Source organism: Ammospiza nelsoni, chromosome 7, assembly GCF_027579445.1.
Source record: "Ammospiza nelsoni isolate bAmmNel1 chromosome 7, bAmmNel1.pri, whole genome shotgun sequence".
NCBI classification, from domain to species: Eukaryota; Metazoa; Chordata; class Aves; order Passeriformes; family Passerellidae; genus Ammospiza; species Ammospiza nelsoni.
This window is the reverse complement of record NC_080639.1, coordinates 26955323-26978597: the sequence shown is the minus strand read 5'-3', so window position 1 is coordinate 26978597 and position 23275 is coordinate 26955323. Positions and strand designations below refer to the sequence as shown.

At 39.2% G+C, this 23275-nt stretch overlaps 1 long non-coding RNA gene across 1 annotated transcript; it reads left to right on the top strand.

Annotated features, from left to right (window-relative positions):
- Positions 1-15268: 15268 nt before the first annotated feature.
- On the top strand, positions 15269-18842 carry LOC132075791 (uncharacterized). Its single transcript, XR_009418825.1, has 3 exons — positions 15269-15325; positions 18015-18128; positions 18519-18842. It is a non-coding gene; the product is annotated as an uncharacterized LOC132075791 (long non-coding RNA).
- The last annotated feature ends 4433 nt before the right edge of the window (positions 18843-23275 follow it).

The window sequence follows — 23275 nt, the reverse complement described above, 5'->3', positions numbered from 1 at the left end:
TACATCAGATTTAGCCCTGTATAAAATGGTATCAAGAGACAAAAGAGGATATATAAATAATTTCCCATTACACATTCAACTGTTCATTGGAGAATAACTAAAGGAAAAAATGCTTACTGTGGCAAAATCTGATAATGAATATGTACATTCGTACCTTATTTTGATCTTTATAAAAATGTGATTTATTTTCTTGATTTCTAAGGCCATGGGCAGCTGAATAGACCAGACTTAGAAAGTCAAGCTATTCCAGTTTGAAAAACCTGCAGACATGTCTTGAATCTCTGAATAATGAGGTAATCTTACCACAAGAGTAGAAAATTTACATTAAGATTATTTGAGATTGACTTTGACTCTCTTTGGATTCCAAATCTTCCAAGCACTCAGTTCTCTTATCAGTAGAAGTGAATTTAACCACTTCAAAAGAGGAGGTGGGATAACCTTCCTGCCATGGGAGGGGGGAGGAAGAGGGAGAAGATTCTCATAAGGCTGAGCCTGCTTTGGAGATTGTCTCTATTTTTCCTCTTCCATCTCATTTTATATGTGTGTCTCATCCTCATTCCTGATTCAATGACTGCAATATTGTAGAAATATTGTACCACAAAGTGCAACGTGCCACAGCCTCCCCCATACCTGGCCTGATGGACCTACGCTGAATGTTGCAGATGGGGAGTGGGTACAATAAATATGCCGAAAATTTTCTCTTTTTTGCCATTTCTTTGATGAAACTTTCTGGATGCTATGGCTACTTACCTGGAGTCAGACTAAGTCTGATCCTTGTGTGTACATCAAGCTGATGGCAGCTTGGTACTCCTGCTGTGAATTTTTCTGGGGCAAAGTTATGTACAAATGAATGCATTAAAGATGCATTTGAAATGCAACAGTCTCTGCAGATTGTGTAGAAGCAATAAGGCTTTAAAGAAGAGAAATGGATCTGGAAATGCCAAGGTTCAACATTTGCAACAGTCCCAGCATAAGCACAAGAGGGCTTCTTAATTAGAGGGGGATGAGGGGGGCAGGCAGGCTGCAATCACAGTGTGGGGTCTGCAAGTACTCTGAAGATGGCACTTTATGATCATGAAATGTGCTCGTCTCACAATGACGCCTGCCTGCCTGCCTGGTTTCAGAGGTGATTATCAGGCTGGCAAAGGATCACATCAGCAAAACTCCTGAATCTGAATGCCACTCTCAGGTGAAGCCTGCCTGGTCTCAGGGGGAGCACAGGAGGGTAACACATTACAACGTGGCAGCTCTTCCAGTTTGGGTGAAGCAGCTCCCTGGCATTGCATTTTGTATCACAGCTTACCCTGTGCATTTAACTTCAAAAACTTCTGATATGAGAAAGGAACTTAAAGAGAGTAAAACTTTGGGTATAAATAAGATCCATTGTGCTATAAGAAGGCAGCAATAGCCCAGAATCCAGGCTGCCTTTTGAGACTGCATGTGTCACAGTGTGGGACCTGGCAAATGTTTTAGACATCTGTGATGGCTTTCAACCGTTGAGAGAGCAAGACATTCAAACAGAGGCACTGGGGAGGTAACAACTTAATGAAAAGAGAACCCTGTGTGGGACAAGTTGTTGTCCCAGACTCTTGAAAGTTGTGATGATAAAGAAGAGGCTTTAAAAAGTCAGGTCATGAGCAACTTACTTGTTGCTGCTAAAATACACCTTTACAGAGCATATCAAAGCACCTCTCTCCCAAGAGCTGCTGTTATGCCCATACCCTTCTCAACACAGAGACATCCCATCACTGTATTTTGCCTTTGCACATCTGGGAAAATTGTCCTTAGTGATCAGTTCAGTAGAAATGCAAGGAGACCAACAGGCAGGCAGATGTGTTGCTGGATCCACTTTCAAGAGCGAGGCTGAAAGACAAATTCCAAGGTTTTTATTTTTCAATAAGAACAGCAGTCCCAGTTAGACTGGTTCTTACACAAATCATGTGCAGAACGACTGTCTGGACCTTTGTAGACACACTGCAGAAGTAAGAGGTGCAGGTGTATGGAGGGGAGTGTGTTTGTGTGAGTGTCTGGGTGTTTATACAGGCCACTAGTTGAAACTGAAAGCTTTGGAATAGCAGGAGGGTGGTTTCTTTAGGAGGGTGGTATCTTTTTTTTTTTTTTCTATTTCAGAATTTTTTGTGGTATTTAGGCCATTCCAGTATGAAGATATTGTTATGGCCTAGGTTTGGGGTCCTCCCTGAAAGCTGTTCATGAGGCCTGAAGCCTCTTTATCCATGAAAGAAGCTACTATTCCCTCCTCTGCTACCCAGGTATCTTGCTCAGAGATGCTGTTTGCAGTCTTCTCTGTGAAAACACAGTGATTCTTATTAAAAATAACATTAAATCAGTGCAGTGACTCAAATAGTAATTTAAATGGGAAATTGGAAAGTTTGTTCTAAACAACGTGGAGTGAAAAATCTTTCAAAGGAGAGCATAACATTGACTGTTGATGCACAAATAGACAAAGGTGTGGACATAGAGAAAATATTTTGTGCAACTGTTTGGATACATCAAGATATGAGCAGATTGTGTTCAATCTGTCAAAACATATTTTCCTTTTTCTGATTATTTTTAGAAGAAATTTTTGATGAAAAATGGAATTGTTTCAGGGTCCATGTGTTAATAAAAGAGTAAAACAGGTTTTTAAACTCTAAGAAACTAGAATCAGTAGAAAACTCACCTGTTTAATCCTGAGTACTTAAAGGTATTCATGGAGTAGGGTACCTTGTTATCCAAAGAACAGAACTTCTAATGTCTTTGTCAATTGGTGTTATCTCATTCATTACAGTTATAATGAGTATTCACAAATAGCAAATCCTCTCTTTCTTATCTCTGTCAAAGCATATGGTCCTTGCAAAGGAACCAAGATAACAGTAGCCTAATGCAGATATCCTGTAAATTCAGGATACTGAGTGGTTATGTCCAAAGGCGCTGAAATGAGCCTTAACAAAACTTAACACTTTATGTACTTGGTATGGTCATGAGGAATGAATTTTAAAGCCTATCTATTCATCCATCTTTAGATAAACTATGGGTAAGCATATTATGGTTTTAAAGCAAAAGACTTCATGTCCTGAGTAATGAATGCCTTTATTCCAAAAGTCACAGCCTATAACAAGGGGTAGAACTTGTCAGGAATCTTCCAATAAAGTGTTTTTCATTGGAAAATGCCAGTTGGTAAGAAGCAGTATGGTTCATGAGTTTCTGTGGACCTCTTGATGAAATTCATTTTAAAGCAAATCTAAATTTTCAAATATAAGCATTTCTTTTTGAAACCATTTCCAGATGAATCAACTAAATTCTTTTCCATATCAACTAAAATATATCTCAGAAAGATAAAAAATATGAGAACTGCAAAATCATATAACAGCAAGATTTAAATTTTGTTTGCTATTTATATTTATATTTATATATTTTATATTTATATATTTATATTTACTCTTTTTTGTGATATAGACTAAATATGAGATAGAAAAATGTCTTAAATTCTCAAAAATTTTAAATAGCAGGAAAACACTATTTTAGGATAAAAAATTCACACTTTTGTAAGTGACAACCTGGTATACAGACAAGTCAAAACCCAGATCCCAGAAGATCAGTAGATATGTTTCTCTTGTTGATTTTGTTGACACATTAAATGTTTGTCTTTCGCTTGGTCATAGCATCTTCCTCCATAATAGTTTTATGTGGACCTGAGAGTCTAAATTCCTAATTTAAAGTTCCCTTGATCCTTGCACTTTGAACATTGTTAGTTGCGGTGCTATTTATCAAACATACAATTTTTGAAGTTCCGGCTAAAACTGCTTCCCAAGAGAAGTCTTTTCTTCTTCAGGCCTGACAGTACCATAAATTATTTTAAGATGTTATAACCTTCTGTATTTTCTAGTGAGTTATACTGCTAGTTAAAAAAGGCTCTATGTTTCTGAGGAGCCTCCAATTTGATTGTTTGCTGGGAGCAACATTGTGAAGAGAAAATGCAGCCATTGGTCTTGAGCTCTGATATTGTCTCATAACAAATGGTCTCAATTAAAGACAATTCAGGGAAGTCCATGGAAATATAGTCAATTATCAAACCCTGAGAAAGAAATGCTTTGAGAACACAATTTGACTTCATTTTGCAGGGTATAAAAAAATGCAATACAAATATGGCAGAAAAAACTAAATCACACCAGGCAGAAAACAACAAAAAACAATGACTAGAAGACATTTTTTCTGCACTTGAAATTTCTTTCCGCATTTCATTAGCAGTTTTCAAACTCCTTACTCAGAGTAAATGCTTGGATGAATGTTCATTTAGTTCTATCTAGTCTGTTTTGTTTCTCTAAAATCTATCCTTAATGCCAGCTGAGTAAGAACTTACAGGCAAGGCAAAGAACCTGAGAAGTTAAACAATTTTACATCATGAGAGGAAACGTCCCTCCTGTCAAAACTCTGCTGGTTTTTCAGGCATGGAAATTTATCATCACTGCAATTATTATCATAGCTTCATTCAGTTCCTCCAGAATCATAAGAAAAGGGAGATGATGACATGATAAGAAGCAGTATTTGCTATAGTTATACTCATCCACAATGTAATAGCAGTTGCATAAAAGCTACCTAAAAACCGATCCATGTATTTTGAACAGAAATTAGTGTGTTACATCAGAAGCATTCTTCTAAGTTATTACTATTGTAAGCTGCTTCACTGCTTCCCTCTTATTCACAGTATTTCTGCTTTCAGAAGTGCAGGTCCAAAGAGATATAAGGGCTGTGAAGTCTAAAAGATGTGTTAATGGTTTGGTGGGGTCTTCTGTAAATGGATTGCTGACCAATGGTACAGCTCAGACAGAGGAAGTTTTAACATTTCTAACTACTCAGGCTGAAAATATAATTAAATAAGTGTAAACACAATATCAAGATCCATCTGCTGGAAATGTTTCTATAGAAAAATGCTCTGTGAATCTCCATCAAATTTTACTCCCATTTTCAGTGCTAAGAGAAAAAAGCTTTGTTCAGTAAGAGGTGGGAGGGTGCTTCTAGCCATGAGCCACTGGCATAATCCAGCAAAACTCCTCTTAGCTTCTTCCTTCCTCAGCCAATAACTCCAGCATGTGCTTAACACCCACCCTGTGGGATTGGGACACACAATGACAAGGACTTCTGCTGATCAAGGCCAAAATAGCTAACACTGTATTTAATTGCCTCACTTTAAGGCAGGCTGGTTTAAAAATGTTTTTCTAGTTGCTCCCTGAGCTGCCTGGCATATTTTTGGCTGCTACAAGCCAATAAATAACAAAAGTAACAATCATAATAAATAGTAAATATTTAATATTGTAAGAACAACATTGCTGAGTACATGGTATTTTGAGTGACAGATGTGTATTTATTAGTGATATTAACTAAATAGAGAGTGCCTTGCAGTTTCTTCAATAGCCACAGAATTAATCACACAGATTAATAATGTTGCCATGCACAGCAGGAAAACGATTTCTTCTCAGCACTGACTTTCTTTTTACTAAGAGTGTTTTCAGCCAAAATATGTGGTGACACATGAACAAGTTCCCGAGCTTCTGAAAACTGATTTTCAAAGATTTTACACATTCACTTCAGAGACTGAGTGTTCCCATTCAAGTGAGGATGTGGTCCTTCTGCTGAGAAGCCAAGAACTGTTACTCAGCCCCTGCCTGGTGCAGTGAGGATTGCTCATCTGATGCTGGAGAATAGGAGTAGGAATTTCTCCACCCAAATGCATCCTGCAGTATGTGTAAAACAGCAGTTGGTGAGAAAGGATGAAATATTTTTCTCTTCTTCAAGAGAAACACCTCTTGAATATGAAGGTGATTGAGATTTAGGAAGCACAGCACAGAAGTGCCTTAGCTAATTCTTGATGTAGGAGACAGAAAGGAAATTAGCACAGCAGTGTGCCAAGGCCAATAGAACCTGTCCTTGGGAAGGAGCACTGCACATTCTCTCTTTCTCTGGCCAGACTATAAAGCACAAACTTGCCTATACCAAAGTCAAGGGGTGTATTTTGTTGGACAAACTTTTACTTCTGTGCTATCCCTGAAATTGCAGCTGTTTTGACATGAAGATGAGGCAGACTGAATGGATGACTTGGTATCCAGTCAGATCCTGAGCAATAATGGATTTGGCATGAAAGCAGTAGTTTGACAAGCCAGGTTATGCTTTCAAACATCTGTATTTGCTGCATCATTTGCTGGTTCATAGAAAGGCCAGTTGAAACTGGAGCCAGTGACAAGGTGTTATCCTGTGGGATCAAAGTATCATGTAACACCAAGTACTAACTATGGTTGGACATCTGGGAGAGAAAGCAAGGTCATGAGCTTGCTGTAAGAAAGCTTTACTTTGGAGTTAATAGTCTGCAGTAGCTTGAAATGAGGCAAGCAACCAGCTAAATTGAAGGCAGGCTTTTGTGCATACATTAGGTGCCAGGAGAGTTTTACATACACTCAGAACCTTGCACTGCCTTTTGGGATGAAGAAAACAAAGTGGATTCCCTTTGAAAATAGAAAAAAAAACAAAAACACAACCAACCAAGCAAACAAAAAACCAAAAAACAAGCCTCTTGTGCTACAGGTGTGTTATGAAGCAATTGCTTTGCAGATAAGCCCTTCTAACAACCATATTGAATAGAAAGTCACACATCAGGCAGCTTTACATGAAAGAAAAATTCCAAAATACAGTGTAATTCAGCCAGAAAGGACTGGTATGTTTAAAGATGGGATTTAATCAATGATGAAAGATTGCATTATTTCTTTCAGGGAGCTCTATAATAAACCTTATTAAAATTTTAAAAATAAACAAACAAATAAATAAATACAAGAATAAATGATGAATGAATTGTAGTATTTTCTATGTATTATTCTAATAAAAATTATTTTCACTTGAAGCTTGTTCTTATATTTTCAAACATAACAAAATTGTATTTCCATCACATGTAAAAATTATTTTTTTAAATTTCTTTTCTCTCACCCAAATCTACATTAAAAACCCCAAAAATACCAAACAACAAACCTTTGACAAAATTTGTATTCCTCCTAACAGAATTTGAGAATCTAAGGACGGAAAGTAAACAGACAATATTTGTATTGAAATGAAAAGAAAGAGTTTCAGTGTATTCAATATCATTCACTTCTCAGACAAAAAGAAAATATCCTGTTCTTCACTTTTAAAAAGAGATTATTTGTCTGAAAGTTTGACCAACAGTAAGAGAGAAATGTTACATTTCTTCCTGAGCTCCAGAGCATCATTTAAACTGGAGGAAGTTCTAAAATATCCCTTGATTATCATCATTGATCTCTAATAAAGAACTTCATCAATGTTTTGTCCATTCTAGTGGCAGTGGGCAAAAAAATCAGTGATTCATTGGTAGTATAGGCCCTAATATCCCTCCAGCTCTCTTAACATTAATTTTCCATTATCTGTTATTCTCTAAGCTCAATAAAGGGCAGCACTGAGCCCCATTAAATGATGATGTTCTGTGGTGAATGGGCAGCAGAAAAGTAGATAAACTAAGAGCCAGATCAAAGCTCATCATAGAAAATCAGATTTCTTTTATCCCATGGACTGACTGAAGCCTGTCTGTCCCCTCCTACATCCCCCAATGCCTGGCACACCTGGGCTGCTGCCATAGTGCACCAGTGCTGTCTGCTGGAGCTGTGAACCAGCCTTGGAATCAGTGCGCTTCCAAAGGAGCTGCAGGGTGAAGTTGGTTTTTGAGTTGAATGCATTTTAAGGAACATGGGAAAAATAGTTGAGAATTTGATTTCTACAGCTCTAGGAGAGTGTTTTGTTTTTTCACATAATTGTGGAAAAGTCTAAGAATAAATCAAAATACTGTTATTGTGGTGAAGAGAACAGGCCAGTCTGCCACTATTCACAGGAAGAATGAATTTTAAATTACGCAGGTCAGACACTTAGATTGCTCAAATGTGATATCTTAATTTTTTATTGTCTTTTGGAGGAAGGAAACCTTGTTTCATCCCATTCAAACTCTAAAAGTTGTAATAAGTGCTTTGAATGGAACCACATCATTATTTTTTCATACTCCTGAAGAAAAAGAGAAGAATAAACAAAGAAACGGGACAGTGGAGCTGACTGTATTCCTGGTCCTCACAGATCTTCAGAGGGATAAATGTGTGCTAAGTTCAGACCTGTAAAGTTTTAGCATCTTTTCTCAGCTTGCTCTGAGCCAATGAAGAGCACAGATTAATCACTCAGGGAGTGATTGTTCCTAACCAGACACCAGTGCATGTGCTGATTATCAAGTAGGTACAGCAAAACTTCCTGAATTTCTCCTTCTTCTCTCCACTGACTATAGAGGAGTACTGGAAAACTAGATTGACCTGGGCATTGATTTAGATAGAAAATGTGAAGCTGATGGGATATTAAGTTTTTAGTAAAATTATCCCTGTCACAAAAACTGAATGGCTACCCCCAGGTTTTCAGAATCCTATAGCAGCTGAGAGGCTGTCAGGGTCATTGCAAAACTGTGGAGGGGGTGTTCTAAGGAGATCTAAGTAATGCTGCAAATCAGCAAACTTCATCATATTTTCTGGAAGTTTATTTAGCCAGAAAAAAACCCTAGTCATTCACTGCTCTGTAAGGGAGGATTTCTTAAAGTGATAACTACCGGGAGCAGAGCAAATATTCAGGACATCACTCATGGAATATGTGGGAACACAGAAAAACTCATCAGAGTCTCATATGCTGTGTGGAATGAGAAACTAAAAGTCAAAGAAGAAACAATAAAGCTCAAAGAACTTGGTCAAAGTTGTCTTATGGGATCCGTGGCACCCAGAACTACCAATAGAACTTGTTTATTTTGCACTGACCAAGCACGGGAACAGGTTGCCCAGAGAGGTGCGGAGATTCCCTCACTGAAGATGTTCAAGAACTACCTGCATACAATTCTGTGCCACATGCTCTGGGATAATCCTGCCTGAGCAGGGAGGTTGGACCAGATGACCAACCTGTGCTCCCCTCCAACCTGGCCCATTCTGTGATTCTGTCAGCTGGGCATTCCCCTCCATCATTAAATGTTCTGTTAGCAAATAGTGATAGAACTGTGGTACAGCGGGAATCCACTGCCAGATCTTCTGGCACTTCATTACCATTCTCTTCCTTGTTTTACCTCGTCTGCTCTTGAGAAAGTTATTATTATCATCATTGGAGTTCTGCATGGATTCATGACTTCTCCCACAAGTCCCTAAAAAAACCAGATTAAGCAGCTGCAGAATTTCCCTGGGTAAGTGAAGAGGAAAATGCCATAGACCTTTCCTGTTTCCTTGAGAACAGACAATGTTTGTTTGGCACTTTTCTCTTTGCTTGCTTGCTTGCTTGCAAAAATAATGAGCCCTTTCCTTGTAAGGTATTTTCCCAGATCATGCAGAGTAGTAGATTTCAAGCCCTAGTTCACATTTGTCCACAGAAACTAATGGATATGTGAAAGTCTATGCAAAGAGAGCTCCTGACTCCATGGAGCTTTTACCTCCCCACACTGCCTTAGCTCAGTGGAATTAACTATATCTTCTTTTATACAAATTTCATGCTGAGGCCACTGAACTTCAAACTTGAAATTCAAAGTTAGTCAGGACAATCTACTTCAAAGGAGAGTTTTCTGGCTCACATAAGTTAAAGAAATAACAGATCTATATGTTTTAGAAAGGGTTAAGTAAAGAGATCTTTGTGAAGCAGGATCAATCGCTCATGGTTTTCAGAGCACAGAAGAGTTTTGAAGGGACTGGTGACAGTTGTGCATTCCACATGTAGTTCCAGATCAGGGCATACAGATTGCACAAAGCTCCCTGCCAGAGTGGGTTCAGAATAAGCTGTATGCAATCCTCTCATCTGATGCTGACCCACTTTTTTGGTTTATTCATACCCAAGACATTGGTTTGGTTGAGATGGGTAAAGAGAATGGAACTCCTGGTATACATTTCCTTTCCAGCTTTCCAAAATGTTGATGGGCTCCATAGAAACAAACAGGCATCAGTGATGTTATCAAGAGCTTAAACTAAAAGTTTCTTTAGAGACTTCCTTTTTTTTAATATATTCTCTTACTATTCCACTTATCTGAATGGGAGATTGAACTGCTCTTCATGACGATGCAAACCTAGAGTAGCTGTGAAATGTTAAATAAAATTACTCCATGCCTTTATTTAGGGAAATGATCTGGCATGATTTCTAAACAGCAACAAAAATACCTGGAACCCCATCCCAAAAAAAAATTTAATTTATGGTAACAAATCCATGTTGTTCTCCTGTTTTCCTGGCATTATAGTGAGGAGGGAGGAGGCAGTTGATATATTTCAGTGCACCTTTTTTTTTTCTAAGGGTAATGAGACAATTACATCACAAAACATCACTGTGCCTTCATGAGCACTGATGTTAAAAATTTATATAGTAGCAACAATTAGTGCAATCAGACTCTGTATGCTCAACACTGTGTATATAAACACCTTAAGAAGGAACTTAGCTGCACAGAGAGATGACTGGAGAAAAAAACAGACCAAGTTGCTGAGTCTGTATAGCAGAGGAATAAGGTAGGGAATACAGAAATTCTGTTTCATAGTCTGCTTCAGATGATACTGTAATTTCTCTGAAAATACTCATTTAAACCTAGACAGAAAGATGTGATTTTTGAGAGAACTCTCTTCACAGGTTTTTAAACTGTCCTTCAAATCCATGCAATTTTCTCTAGTTTTGCTTCCAATGTGACTGGCACTGCTTTGGTGTATGTTACTTCTAGTTCCATTTCTTATGATGATGTAACAATTGAAAATATAATGTTAAATGTCTGAGTGTTCCCTTGATTTTAATGGGATCTAGATTAAATGACAGTAATAAGCATCCCTTTCTGCACAGTTCTTCCAGAAGAGTTGCAAAAGTGGTACTAAAAAGCCCTCTCTCAAAAACTGTAACTTCAAAGTTAGGTAGGAGGCTCATTGTGGTTTCTTTTTCTTCCAAATGCCCTATTAACTATTAAGCTTGAAACTTCAAATCACTCACTGCTTCTGTGACCTGAACAGCCAAAATGCTACTTGTTCTGCTGTCTGGAGGGAGCTGGAAACTGCTTTTTTGCCTTTTGCTAGTTTTTAATTCCACTTCACTGACAAAATTCAGCATAAGGGAGCAGAAACTGAGTTTTCATCTGCTTTGTTCATTCTCAGCAAAATCTGTAGCTAGTTCCCAAAGCCTTTTTGTTTAAACTAGTTCACTAAAACAAAAAAAGGCACGTAGATATTTTCTTTAGTCTTATTTGTTGTGGAGTTTCTTCAGAGGCTCCTATGGGGAAACAGTTGTGACAGCTTTGACGCAGAAATACAATAATATAGAGATTATATAGCTGATTTTTCAGAACATCATCTTCTTCTCTAGTGATTATAAAATATACAGCTCATCAAAGCACAAAGAATTCCAGAATTCCCCAGTGCTCTTCATAGGAGACTGAAAAAATAAATAATCCAGACTCAAAAAACCAAACCAAACCAAACCAAATAAAACAAACAAACAAACAAACAAACAAAAAACCCCAAAGCCCCCAAAAATCTTAAGAAATTTAGCAAAAACCTGACAAGCTATCATAGAAAAACATAGGGAATCTTCATGTTTAGATTTCTCTTCCTTATGCACATCTTTGTGCCTGGTATTCATGTCTCTAATATCTTAATTGATCATTTCAGCTATTGAAAACACATAGTTTAATTTGTTCAAGAAATACAACACTCTCCAACAATATCATTAAATATTTCAGCTAGTGCTATGACCTGTGGGTGCTTCATTTCAGCCCCTTATACCTTATTTTACCATTGTCATGCTGTTCTTCACGCTGATCACACTCTACAGTCTTTGTTGTGCTGTTTGAGAAGCGATTTCAGTTCCTCCTTTCCAATCTCTTCTACAAACTGGTTTAGCTATGGTACCCTCTCACTATTGATGTCTCCATCATAATTTCTATTCCAACATCTCTGCTAAATCAGGAAATAAGTATACAGCTGAAAGCAGTGTAAAACAAAAGTTATATGATCAGCTTTCTGTAAAAAACCCAATGATCTCTTCTTATATTTAGTTTCACCTCTCAGCTCTGAAAGTCCATTATGGTTAATGATAGAAAAAGATTGAAATAGCTTAATATTGTTTAGTTTAAAGAGGAGCAGAGTTGGAAAAAATCACAATATAGAGAGATGTGACCTGAGGAAGGTAAATCTGACATTCTTATTTACTTTCCCAGAACAAAGAAATTATTCTGCCCAGATGTAAAATGCAGCAGATAAATTACTGCTCCACAGAGCTCGCTCTGGGGCTCACTGCCTCAAGATATTGAGGGCAAGACAAAATTGCTGCTTACAGAATTGGCCAGTATAAACATACTGCCATGAAGAAGGAGAAATATGGTGGTGAGCAGAACAGCCAGCAAATGTGGGGGTTCTCCCTTTATTTATTACAAGCCACTCCAGCCCTGGCAGTGCTGTTTACCCACACCATGCTGGAATCTGTAATTATGACCAGATATATTCCCTTTGGGCAGCTCAAATTGCCTAAACCAAGGTGAAATTAAACTGCAGTTTATTGTCTTGGGGATCATTAATTTTCCAAAGAGGTGCAAACAAATATATAGGGGACTGATCCTACCAACTAGACTCATCTTGCATTTTTATAAGCTTCTGATTACATTTTAAGAAATGAGGATATAATGGACTGGAAAGGCTGAGATCTCTGGATCCATGTCACTCAAACCACTATCAATATTAGCATGCACAGGTGCCCCATGTCACTCAAACCACTATCAATATTAGCATGCACAGGTGCCCCATTGGTAAAGAATCCTAAAAGGACAGAGACCAGGTCATATATTTGCATCCCAAAGGTACTTCACCAGTTGAGAGGCAGCAGAAGTGACAAAGCATAGAAACCTTTATGTGTCTTCATTACAATTACAGGACACAGCTCTGAAAACTACTAAGGCCCATGTGCACTATGACCATTAAAGCAATCACAGAAGAAAAAGACTTTGAGAAGGAAATGCATAATTCATGTACCTCCCCTTCAGATCTGGAACTGGAAGAGAAACAGGGAGCAGAGTGATGTCCCAATAATTCAAATGGAAATATTCAGTGACCTACGATACCACTGGGACACACAAGTCCAGGGGGCTGGGTGGGATTGACCCAGGGGCACACAGTGAGCTGACAGAAGTGCTCACTGAGCCACTGTCCATCATTTGTCAGCAGTCCTGGATAACTGGGGGAGTTCCAGCTGATTCAAAGTCAGAAAATGTGACTTGGGAAAGGCCAGAAGGAGGACACAGGGCACTCCAGGCCTGACTTTGGTGCTGGAGAAGGTCATGGAGCAGATTGTCTGGAGGGCCATCATGTGTCAGGTACGGGACAACCAGGGGATCAGGCCCAGACAATGTAGATTTGTGCAAGGCAGGTCCTGCTTGACTGACCTGATCTCCTGTGACAAAGTGACCCACAAAGTGGGTGAGGGGAATGCTGTGGATGTCTGCCTGGACTTTTGTAAAGCCTTTGAAACCATTTCCAACAGCACCTCCTGGAGACACTGGCTGCTCATGGTTTGGACAGGTGCACTCTTTGCTGGGTTAAACTGTCTGGATGGCCATCCCCGAGAGGTGCTGAAGGGAGTCAAACCCAATGGGCAGCTGGTCACCAGTGGTGTTCCTGAGAACTCAGTGTTGGGGGCACTGCTGTTTCATGTCTCTATCAATGATCTGGAGTAGGGGATCCAGTAATCTCAGTAAGTTTGCAAACAACACCAAGATGGTTGATCTGCTCCAAGACTGTCAATCTCTTGGAGGGTAGGAGAACTCTGCAGATGGATCTGGATAGTCTGGATCAATGGGCCAAGGTCAACAGTGTGAGGTTCAACGTGGTGACATTCTGGGTCCTATCCTTGGTCAGTACAGCTCCATAAAATGCTACAGGCTGGGGCAGAGTGGCTGGAAGGGTGCTCAGAGGAAAGGGACCTGGGAGTGCTGATTGACAGCAGCTGAACATGAGAGCCAGAATGGGCCCAAGTGGCCAAGGAAGCCAGTGGCACCTGGCCTGGATCAGCAGTAATGTGGCCAGCAGGACCTGGGCAGTGATTGTTCCCCTGTACTCAGCACTGGCAAGGCTGCACTTCAAATCCTGTGTTTAGTGTTGGGCCTCTCATGGAGAAAGACACTGAGGCATTGCAGCATGTCCAGAGAAGGGCAATGGAGCTGGGGAAGGATCTGGAGCACAAGTCTGATCAGGGGCAGCTGAGGGAACTGGAGTTGTTTTGCCTGGAGGAAAGGAGGCTCACAAGAGACCTTATCAATCTCTACAACTACCTGAGTAAAGTAACAAGCAATGGAGCAAGAGGAAATTGCCTTAAATTGTGCCAGAGGAGGCTTAGATTGCATATTAGGAAAAATTTCTTTCCCAAAGGCGTTTTCAAGAGTTGGAACAGGCTGCACAGGGAAGTGGTTGAGTCGCAATCCCTGGAGTGTAGATGTGTGTATGTGGCACTTGGGGACATAGTTTTAGTGGTGGGCTTGGCAGTGCTGGGTTAATGGTTGGGCTTGATGATCTTAAATGCCTGTTCCAACTTAAACGCTTCTGTGATTCTGTGATATTGTTAATATTGTTAATATTTAACATCAGCTTTGAAGATGAAAGAAACACGTGTCTGACACAAATAGCCTTAAATTCCCCCTCAGGCTGCACTCAGCAGAGAGATCTGTGACTTTACTGCAGTAGGTCAGCTTATAATGGGGTACAAGGAGGTGAATTGTTGAACCTTCATTTTTGTGTTAGTCCATAAAGCACTTATAAAACATCTGTGAAATTTATACTCTTGGTCTGCCTTTTCAGTATATCAATCCTAGTTTATGGTAGGATAAAATATCTCTGATCTTCAGAAACAAAAAATAATCATAATCCATGAAAAAGTGAGAATGCAAGTTTAAATAAACTCCACAGGTAACATCATTTACATTGGAATCTACTGGTGTTGCTCATTAATACAAATCACATAATTTGTAGACTATTTCTTTAAGTTTCAGTTTTTCATTTTTGTCAGAAGCAAGAAAGTACAATGTAGGGGGATAGAACATAAGTAAATAAAGGTAGTATAGAAGGTAATCTTACCCCCTAAAGAGTTGCAGCTGAGCCAATTATTAAGGATTAGGAGCAGGCCTGATGTTAACAGGCCACAGCTGTAGCCAACAAGAAGAGTGTTATAAAAGAGTGGATTGGTTGGCTGGGGAAACTGGAGTCAGTTGGCTGCTGTGAGGATGAGTCAGTGCTTGGAGGAGCTGCCTACAAGAAACATCAAGGAGGTACAAAACTCTAGCAATATAGAACCCTTGTAATGTAATGACAATAGAACTCATGCAATATTTACAAGTTTTGATAACAAAGAAGTAAGAGCCAGCACCATTTATGTGCTGGTGAAGGTTAACATGCCCATCTAAGAGGAAGGCACTGAAATTTCATTTGATGATTTTCTTTTCTGAGAGATGTAGATGAGGTATCATATTGACATTCAAAACTTTAAAGGAACAAAAAATTACGGTCTTTTTCTCAGTTGACTTCATTTAAAAAAAATAGTTTCCAAAAAAAAGAGAGCAGCAAGATGGAACTTCATCTTACGGTGCTGCAAAGACCCCCAGAACAGATATCTGTGATGTTGGCCCAGACTCTGCTCTTCCAGTGTCCCAAAATCACCTGGGTACCAGGAGAAAGCTTTAGATCTGCACTGTTTACTCTTAAAGCCATAATCAGACTATTTGATTTCAAAAATGCCAAGTCACAGGTATTGCTTTTACTGCAATACCTCTGCTTTCTCACTATATTCATTCGCACTGAGACTCAGACTTCCCATCTGTCATGTACCAGATGACTGCTCCAATACCTAAAATATGAAATCTCTCCAGAGTTTCTGATTAAATGCAGGGATACTGAAAAAGAACAATAATGTGGCTAACCTGTAGCTATGCAAATGACAAGTTTGGACAATTTGGATAGTTTGAGCAAAATCTCACTTATTTCCCTCCTTTCTCCTCTTCCATCTTTTGTCATATTGACATTACCTATTTTAACTCAGGTAGTATCCATTATCACAGTAATTATCTGAATGTTTAGAGCTCAGATCAGTAAACAGTGCTTTCTTAGTAACAGTTTTTTTCAGGTGCTTAAAAATTACTAACAACATTCAAAAGATGTTCTGTATGCCTGCAGTTTCTCCCAAGGTAGGCAGTGCAAGTTTCAGTCTAAAGTCTGACTGCAAAATGCCTGTCATTTATCTCTAGGTCAGAATTCAAAGCAGAACAAACACAGAGACAGAAAAGCCTTGTACTTCAGTGCTTTATTTTTTTTCTTTTGATATTTTTTACATAGGCCATCTCCCTGTATTAGTTACACTTATTAAAGTCTAGAAACTACTAGAGTTGAGTCAGTGGAATAATCAAAGATCAGTATCACTGTAACCAAAAGCACAAAATAATTTGTTATTTTCTATTGACATGGAAAGCACCATGAATATTTACACTGAAGAAATACATTGCACGTTGGTAGTGCTACCTTGTATTTTTGAAGTTCACTATGCATATGTAACTATGCTCAGAATAATAGTTACAAAGAATTTCATTCAGTTCTAATGCAGAACATCTCATTATATCAGACTGTTTGGAAAACTGCTTGGAAAAAAAAAAGAAATATTATTGGAGAATTCTGGTTTATTAACTGATGTGCTGTACTTGTATAAACAAATGCATGTAGGAAGGAAGTTTCAAAGACAAAACCTCTCATGAATTAGTTCAAATTTTTTAATGAGCCTGACCATTTCATAGTTCTGAATTCTCACTGCTAAGGTTTGCATTCTTTTTTGGTTTTATTCTGAGTCTCTGGCCTCTTCCATTTTATGCAAATATGGATGATTATAAATACAGACACATACACTTGCATAAGGATCCTTAATAAAAAAATGGCAAATAAAATCTTTTATGAAAGTATGTGTGTACAATTTATAACAATACACCAAATGAGAAAAAAAAAAAAATTGGCAGGAGTTCCTTCCTTCATCTGTTTGACAAGAACAAAGGAGATAGCTGATGATTACACACAAAGGAGATTTTAAATGCAGAGTACAATCTCTAAAAGAAATCTTAGAATAACACTTCACTTGTACAAAGGAGGCAATTCAAACCCAACCTGAATAATCAGGTGCTCCTTTTAAGGAGGGACATGGCTATATGATGATCTTTCTCCCCCTGATAGATTATCTGACCTCTGCAAAAGATGATTCTTGGATTTTTCTACCAAGTTCAAAAAGTAATTTACTAGTTTTGTTTCAGCATCATGTGCTGTTAAACAGTTTATCACCAATGATAATATATGCAGGTCTGACAATACCAACCCTGTCACAGCTGAAACTGGGGACTTTTCATGCAAAGCTGGTTTTTTTCAAATTCTAAAATTTCTTAAATAATATGCAAAATAATACATTGAATTTTTGGTGTTCTATGTAATAGAAACAGAGTAAAGCCCATTATCTGGTGGCCCAAACCTGCCAGGACACATTCAGGTACCATCTTTGTTGACAGGATAGAACCACTATGTGACAACACCAAAAATTACAGGCAACCCTTTTTCTGCCCAGATTGGGAGAGTGGTGGGAAGAAATAAACACTGATAAGGCAGAGGGGGATGTCTGTAAGTCAGAGACAGGGCCAGAAGGAGGGGCAGCCAGAGGGGACCTCTGCTTTGCCATCCATTCTGCCTCAGCTCATCTGGGTTGCAGTCCCACCATTGTAGGGCTCCTTCAGTACATGAACCCTCCAAGAGGTTTGAATCTTTGAATGATGCAAAGACAGGCCAAACTTGGCTTCTGATAGACACATAATATGATTATAGGCTCTAGAGCTGACAATAGAATTGGTGGGCGTCAAAGGCCATTCTTCATTCCTATTAGCCTGCCCAGTTCCAGAAGATGTGTAATTGTCATGGTCTTTTCCCTTTGATCTGTAGGGTGATGCAGAGGTCTCCTCACCTTGGGAATAAAGCTCTATTTTCAGCTTTCTAAAGCTGGCAAAGAATGAGCCACAGGCTCAAAGATGAAATTTAGTTTGTCCCAGGATTCAGGTGAGCATTAGGAGATGCTCTTTATTGATATGTTGAGACTGGGGAGAGGAAAGTTGCTGCAGCTTATTGGCCGCTTTGCTTTACTTCAGTTCATGGGAAGAGTGTTGGAAGTGGGACTAGATGACCTTTAAAGTCTACTTCCAGTCCAAACCATTCTATGAAGAGGGTTTTTTGTGTGACTGCATTAACATGTTTCCCAGTGTAATGGTGATAGATATTCTTATGAGAAGCTGGAAAACAAGTGTGAGTTTAACAATGTCTTTGCAGATGTTTGTGAGAGCTAGAAACAGCAAGTCTGGGGGGATGGGGGGGCTGCAGGTAAATTTATAGTCTTACTGTAAATCTGTTTCAGATGCTTAGTGAGATTCTGTGGAATTCTGCCTACCACAGGATTTGCTGCCCACATTGCTCCCAGCACTGACTGGTACAAGAACTTCCAGGAGCTGCAGTCCAAGGAGGCAGAGCTGAGCTTTCTGGCCTACTGTGTGGTATCGTCCCTCCTTTTGGAGGGACCATTTGACATCTTTTCTTGTGGAGCATGTGCCATACAAGCTATGCTGAGTACTCCAGTGCCTTGATACATCCTGTTATAAGACATGTCACAAACTCTAGGGCTGGGAAAAAGTCCAAATCACTTCTTTGATTATAGGATATGTCCAGCCTAAGCTTTTTTAAAAATTTTAATGTGGCCATAAATAAACATGATTTTCCAGATTTTATAGTGAAGTTGGAAAGCTTACTAACCTCTAATCTGTAGGGAAAGCATTAGCATTCCCTAATCCTCTTCAGATGAAATGAGTGGGGTAAATTCAATCCACTTGCCTTAATGGTTTAATGAGTCTTTTTGAAGCAGATTAAGGAAAGGTCATGGAACCTCAGTGTCCAGTGCAGGGACAGTAAGAAATATTTCATAATGATTTGGAGAATGAGCATTTATTTGACTGATGTGCTGAGCAGGGCCTGCATCCTAAAGAGGATTCAGGACTGCAGTCATTTTCATATTAAGTTTTAATGGTTTCATTCAAACATTTAAGTGTGAAGGAAGGAGCTGTCCCTCTTGTGAAGTTCTTTCCAGTTTTCTCTCCATATCATATTTTTATGAACTGCAAAGAGCTCAACTCATTGTTCCAAATATGTCCTGATCCCCACCTTACTTGATAGATTTTCAAGCAAGCACTTAGAGTTTTTCTGTCATTCTGTCCTGCTCTCTGAGAGATGTTTCCCAAGAAACACACAAAGCCACTTCATTGTTTCCTGTCAGTTCATCTGTTGAAACATTTTTTGGATGTCGGATACAAAAAATATCCGCAATAGATAAATTGTGAGACCATGAGTTATCCTTCTGTCAAATACTATTAGATTCTGTTTTGCTGTTCACCTGTTTTCTCTTTTTTTTTTCTCATGAAATTGGAATGAACACTTTTTTTGGTTCCATATTCTTATACCATACTCACAAAATCCTGCCTTAATTCTAAAATGTATGAAGACTGTGGTAATACCACATAATGATCACAAGTGTATTAAATGTTCCATACTCTGCATTCTCTGTGCACCTGGGATCTTGCCATGGCAATATCAGAAGAACAGTGCCAGCATTTCACATGCTGCTTGTATTTGATGTTCCAGTTGTTTTTTCATGACAGCTGGACTGTTCAGAAAGCATTTCTGGCAGACAATACTAAAATATTCAATGGTCTCTTGATCCAGTTCAAACTTATGTTTGCAAATTGCTTTCTTCCTTCTTAATTCCAAATGTCAGAGAGAAAATAATAGGTGTTTGCCACCTTAATATTTGCTATGCTTCTTCTTTTAAAATATTGACATTATGATGTATGTGCATTTTTAAATTATACTCCAATTATCTACAGTTAAATTAGGAATCTGCATAGTGCTATAATACCAGCCTGCTGACATACAAAAATTAGTTCCTGCAAACATTTGATTTTCAGAGCTGTTTGATACAATTGAAGATTTTCCTAAAATATAAGAAATTCTGATTTTCCTGGTCTTAGACCTATATATAGAACTGCTCTGTGAAAAGGATGCCAATTAGACTGCTGGGCAGGTACTGCTGAAGATGAAGCTTTGTAGCAGCTCAGATGGATGTTCCTGCTACATGATTTCTTGTTCAATGCATGTCTGAGACCTCAGTATGTCTCATATGTATTTTGGTACCACTATTTTTCAATCAATGAGACCATTTGTATCAAAGGATCTCTCCAAAAGCAGACTTTATGATCTGATTGAGACTTTCATAAGCAATGAAGACAACATATTTCATTGATGATCTCATGATTTCTGTTGTAATTATAAAAGAATAGTAATGATAAATGAAGCTGCTTTCAAGTGAACATTTCAGTTTCAGTTGCTTGGATTCCTGCTTTTTTTTGTTCGTTTTTTTTCTTTTTTTGTCTTTTCAGTATGCTGTAGGAAATAAAAGGGAAAAATGATATCTCAAAGATTGAACAGAGTTTCAACAGAATACCTGAGAATATGCACAAATATAAGCTCATAAGTAGTCCTGTTGTGTGACATTCCTAAAGTTCTCATGTAGTTAAGTATGTACTCTTAAATCGGGGTCAAATAAAAATTTGTAAGGCCTGAAGAACTAGACTAGGTGTTAAAAGTTCATCTAATTTGTTACATGAATAGAGGCAGTTACTGCAAGTCTGTTCTTTTGCTTCTCTACTGATCCTATTCCTACTGAAGTCAAAGTGGGATTTCTTTAGATTAATCCACCATGAGCTGAATCAGGAACTTTCACCCATATGCAGATAAACAGAGACACAGTGATGTTCTGTGTTTAGTTGTGAAGGATGGGTGCAGGAGTTGAAAAAGACATATTCAGTTAAATCCTTTCTAGGAGACTTATATTTTCAAATTCTTGTTTTTGTCTCTATTCCTCTGTTGCATGAGTCAGTGGACACATCAATAAATCAACAGATACATGAACCTCTGATGTTCTTAATAAAATATAAATTGATAAAATAGACAAATAAAGAACAAACTTCAGACATTAATCACTGAGAGATTAATGAATGGTTTGCAGTTTCTAATTATAAAATGGAGGAATTATTTTATGGAAAAAATCCTTAAAGACTAAAGAATTAATAGCATGTGTGGTACACACCAGAAAGCTACGCTTTATCAATCTGATTTCCCAATGACGACCTTGCCACGGTGGTGAATTGATTGCTGACCAAATTACCAGAGCAGCACTGCCTTGGCCATATCATGCTTTCAGGCTCAAGCCCAAAATGCAGATGGATTATGCCTCAACTCCATCCCTTTTGACAGGCACACCAGCTATGCCCTGTCAGCATCCCATTCTCGGTGCCACAAAGTGTATGGGACCGTTTTGCTGTGCCTGACAGGCAGAGGTCGGATGGTGTCTTTAGACCAAGGAATAACCTGGCACAGCCAAATTAAGGGTGTGGTCTGTCAGCTGCCGAGTATCAGGAACTGCATTACGTTCCCACAATTCCAACCTCCAGGCTGCTTCCCTCTGTTAAAGCACATGGGCATCTGCCGATTCCTGCGGGTTTTTGTGTTCAGGATGTAGCACAGGCAGCTGGGACACAGCAAGAGCTTTCAGCACAGTGGCACTGTGGCCGGTGACTGCCTTCCCATCTGAGCGGGATAAATGGAAGTACTGGAATGCTCTTCCCGGGGAGGTGATAGAATCACCATCTCTGGATGTGTTTAAAAAAAGACTGACATGGCACTTGGTGCTATAGTCTGGTTGAGGTGTCAGGGCATATGTTGGACTCGATGATCTTAGAGGTCTCTTCCAAAGTTGTGATTCTGTGCTGGAGCGCTCCCGAGGAGCCGTGCTCAGAAATGCGGCGGCCACCGTGTGGCCAAGCTGCAGCTCTGCTGCTGCTGCAATTCCTGCAGCTCCTCCTGCTGCTGCTTATGCTCCTGCTGCACCTCCTGCAGCTCCTTCTGCTACTGCAGCTCCTGCTGCTTCTGCTGCTGCTCCTCCTGCTGCAGCTGGCACAGAGGGAGCCCCGCCAAGGCCAGCGGCAGCCACACACTGCTCATTGGAAAGGTGTACCTGGAACAAGGATGTGCTTCAACAGAATTACTCCCCCCTAACTTGTTCTAAAACAAAGTTTATCACTGGGTTCTGCTGGGACATAGAGGCCCAGGTCCTTGCTTGATATAAATCAGTGTAGGAGTCTGTAAATCAATAGAGCTACATCAATATACACCAGCTGTGGGAGCCATTAAATTTACACCAGCAGAAGATCTGCTCTGAACTGCTGCAATTTTTTTTCTGCACATAAGCAAGATGAAACTTAACAGAGGTCATAGAAGTTTTTCAAGACCTTAGAAATCCAAATTTCTTTATCGATGACTAGCTATTCTAGAGCTACTTTAAAGTGCAATTTCCCCATAGATTGTTGGAATGAGTACTAACAGAACTGTTAGAGAAAAGAGGGAGAAATGTGCAAAATCACAGCCACCAGTTTCATGCTTTTCTTTTTTCTGAGGAAAAACTGAAATGTCCAAAGTGCTCTAAAGCTGATCAAATGTAAGGTATAGCTTACTTTTGAGGAGTGACGAAAATAACTAGGACTCAGGCCTCAAAAAACAAGTACTGGTTGCAGGATAATGAGAAGGTCACAGAAAGTCAGTGACAAATGATTGTTCACTGCTTTATAAAACCCAAAATTTGGACAAATCTAATTAAATGCTCGAGTGATGTGCTCCAAACGAAGAGCAGATAGCATTTCACAGGATGGGTTTGCACAGCTCATGCTGCAGAAGGATGTGCATCCCACAAAATGCTTTTGACAAATACAGGAACAAAAAACTACACAAAGACTGTCAAACACCAAGATATTATCTCTGGCTCAGGAAGGGCCTGAGATGCAGATTAGATGGAATCAGGAAAGAAACAGTGAGAAAACTTTGCTCTTTTCTGGAGGATACACTGTCTAGTCTTCAATATCTGTCACAAGGCCTGCTTGGGCAGTGGTGCTGAGCTGGATGGAGCACAGTGGGACTGGCTGTGCCTGTCCTGATGTCCCTGCTGTTTATGGTCTCACATGGCTGATATCACTTGCATTTGTCATGCACTGAGTCAGGACTTCACCTGCTTTGAGCCTGACAGGATTTGCCTCTCTGACAGAAGCACAGAA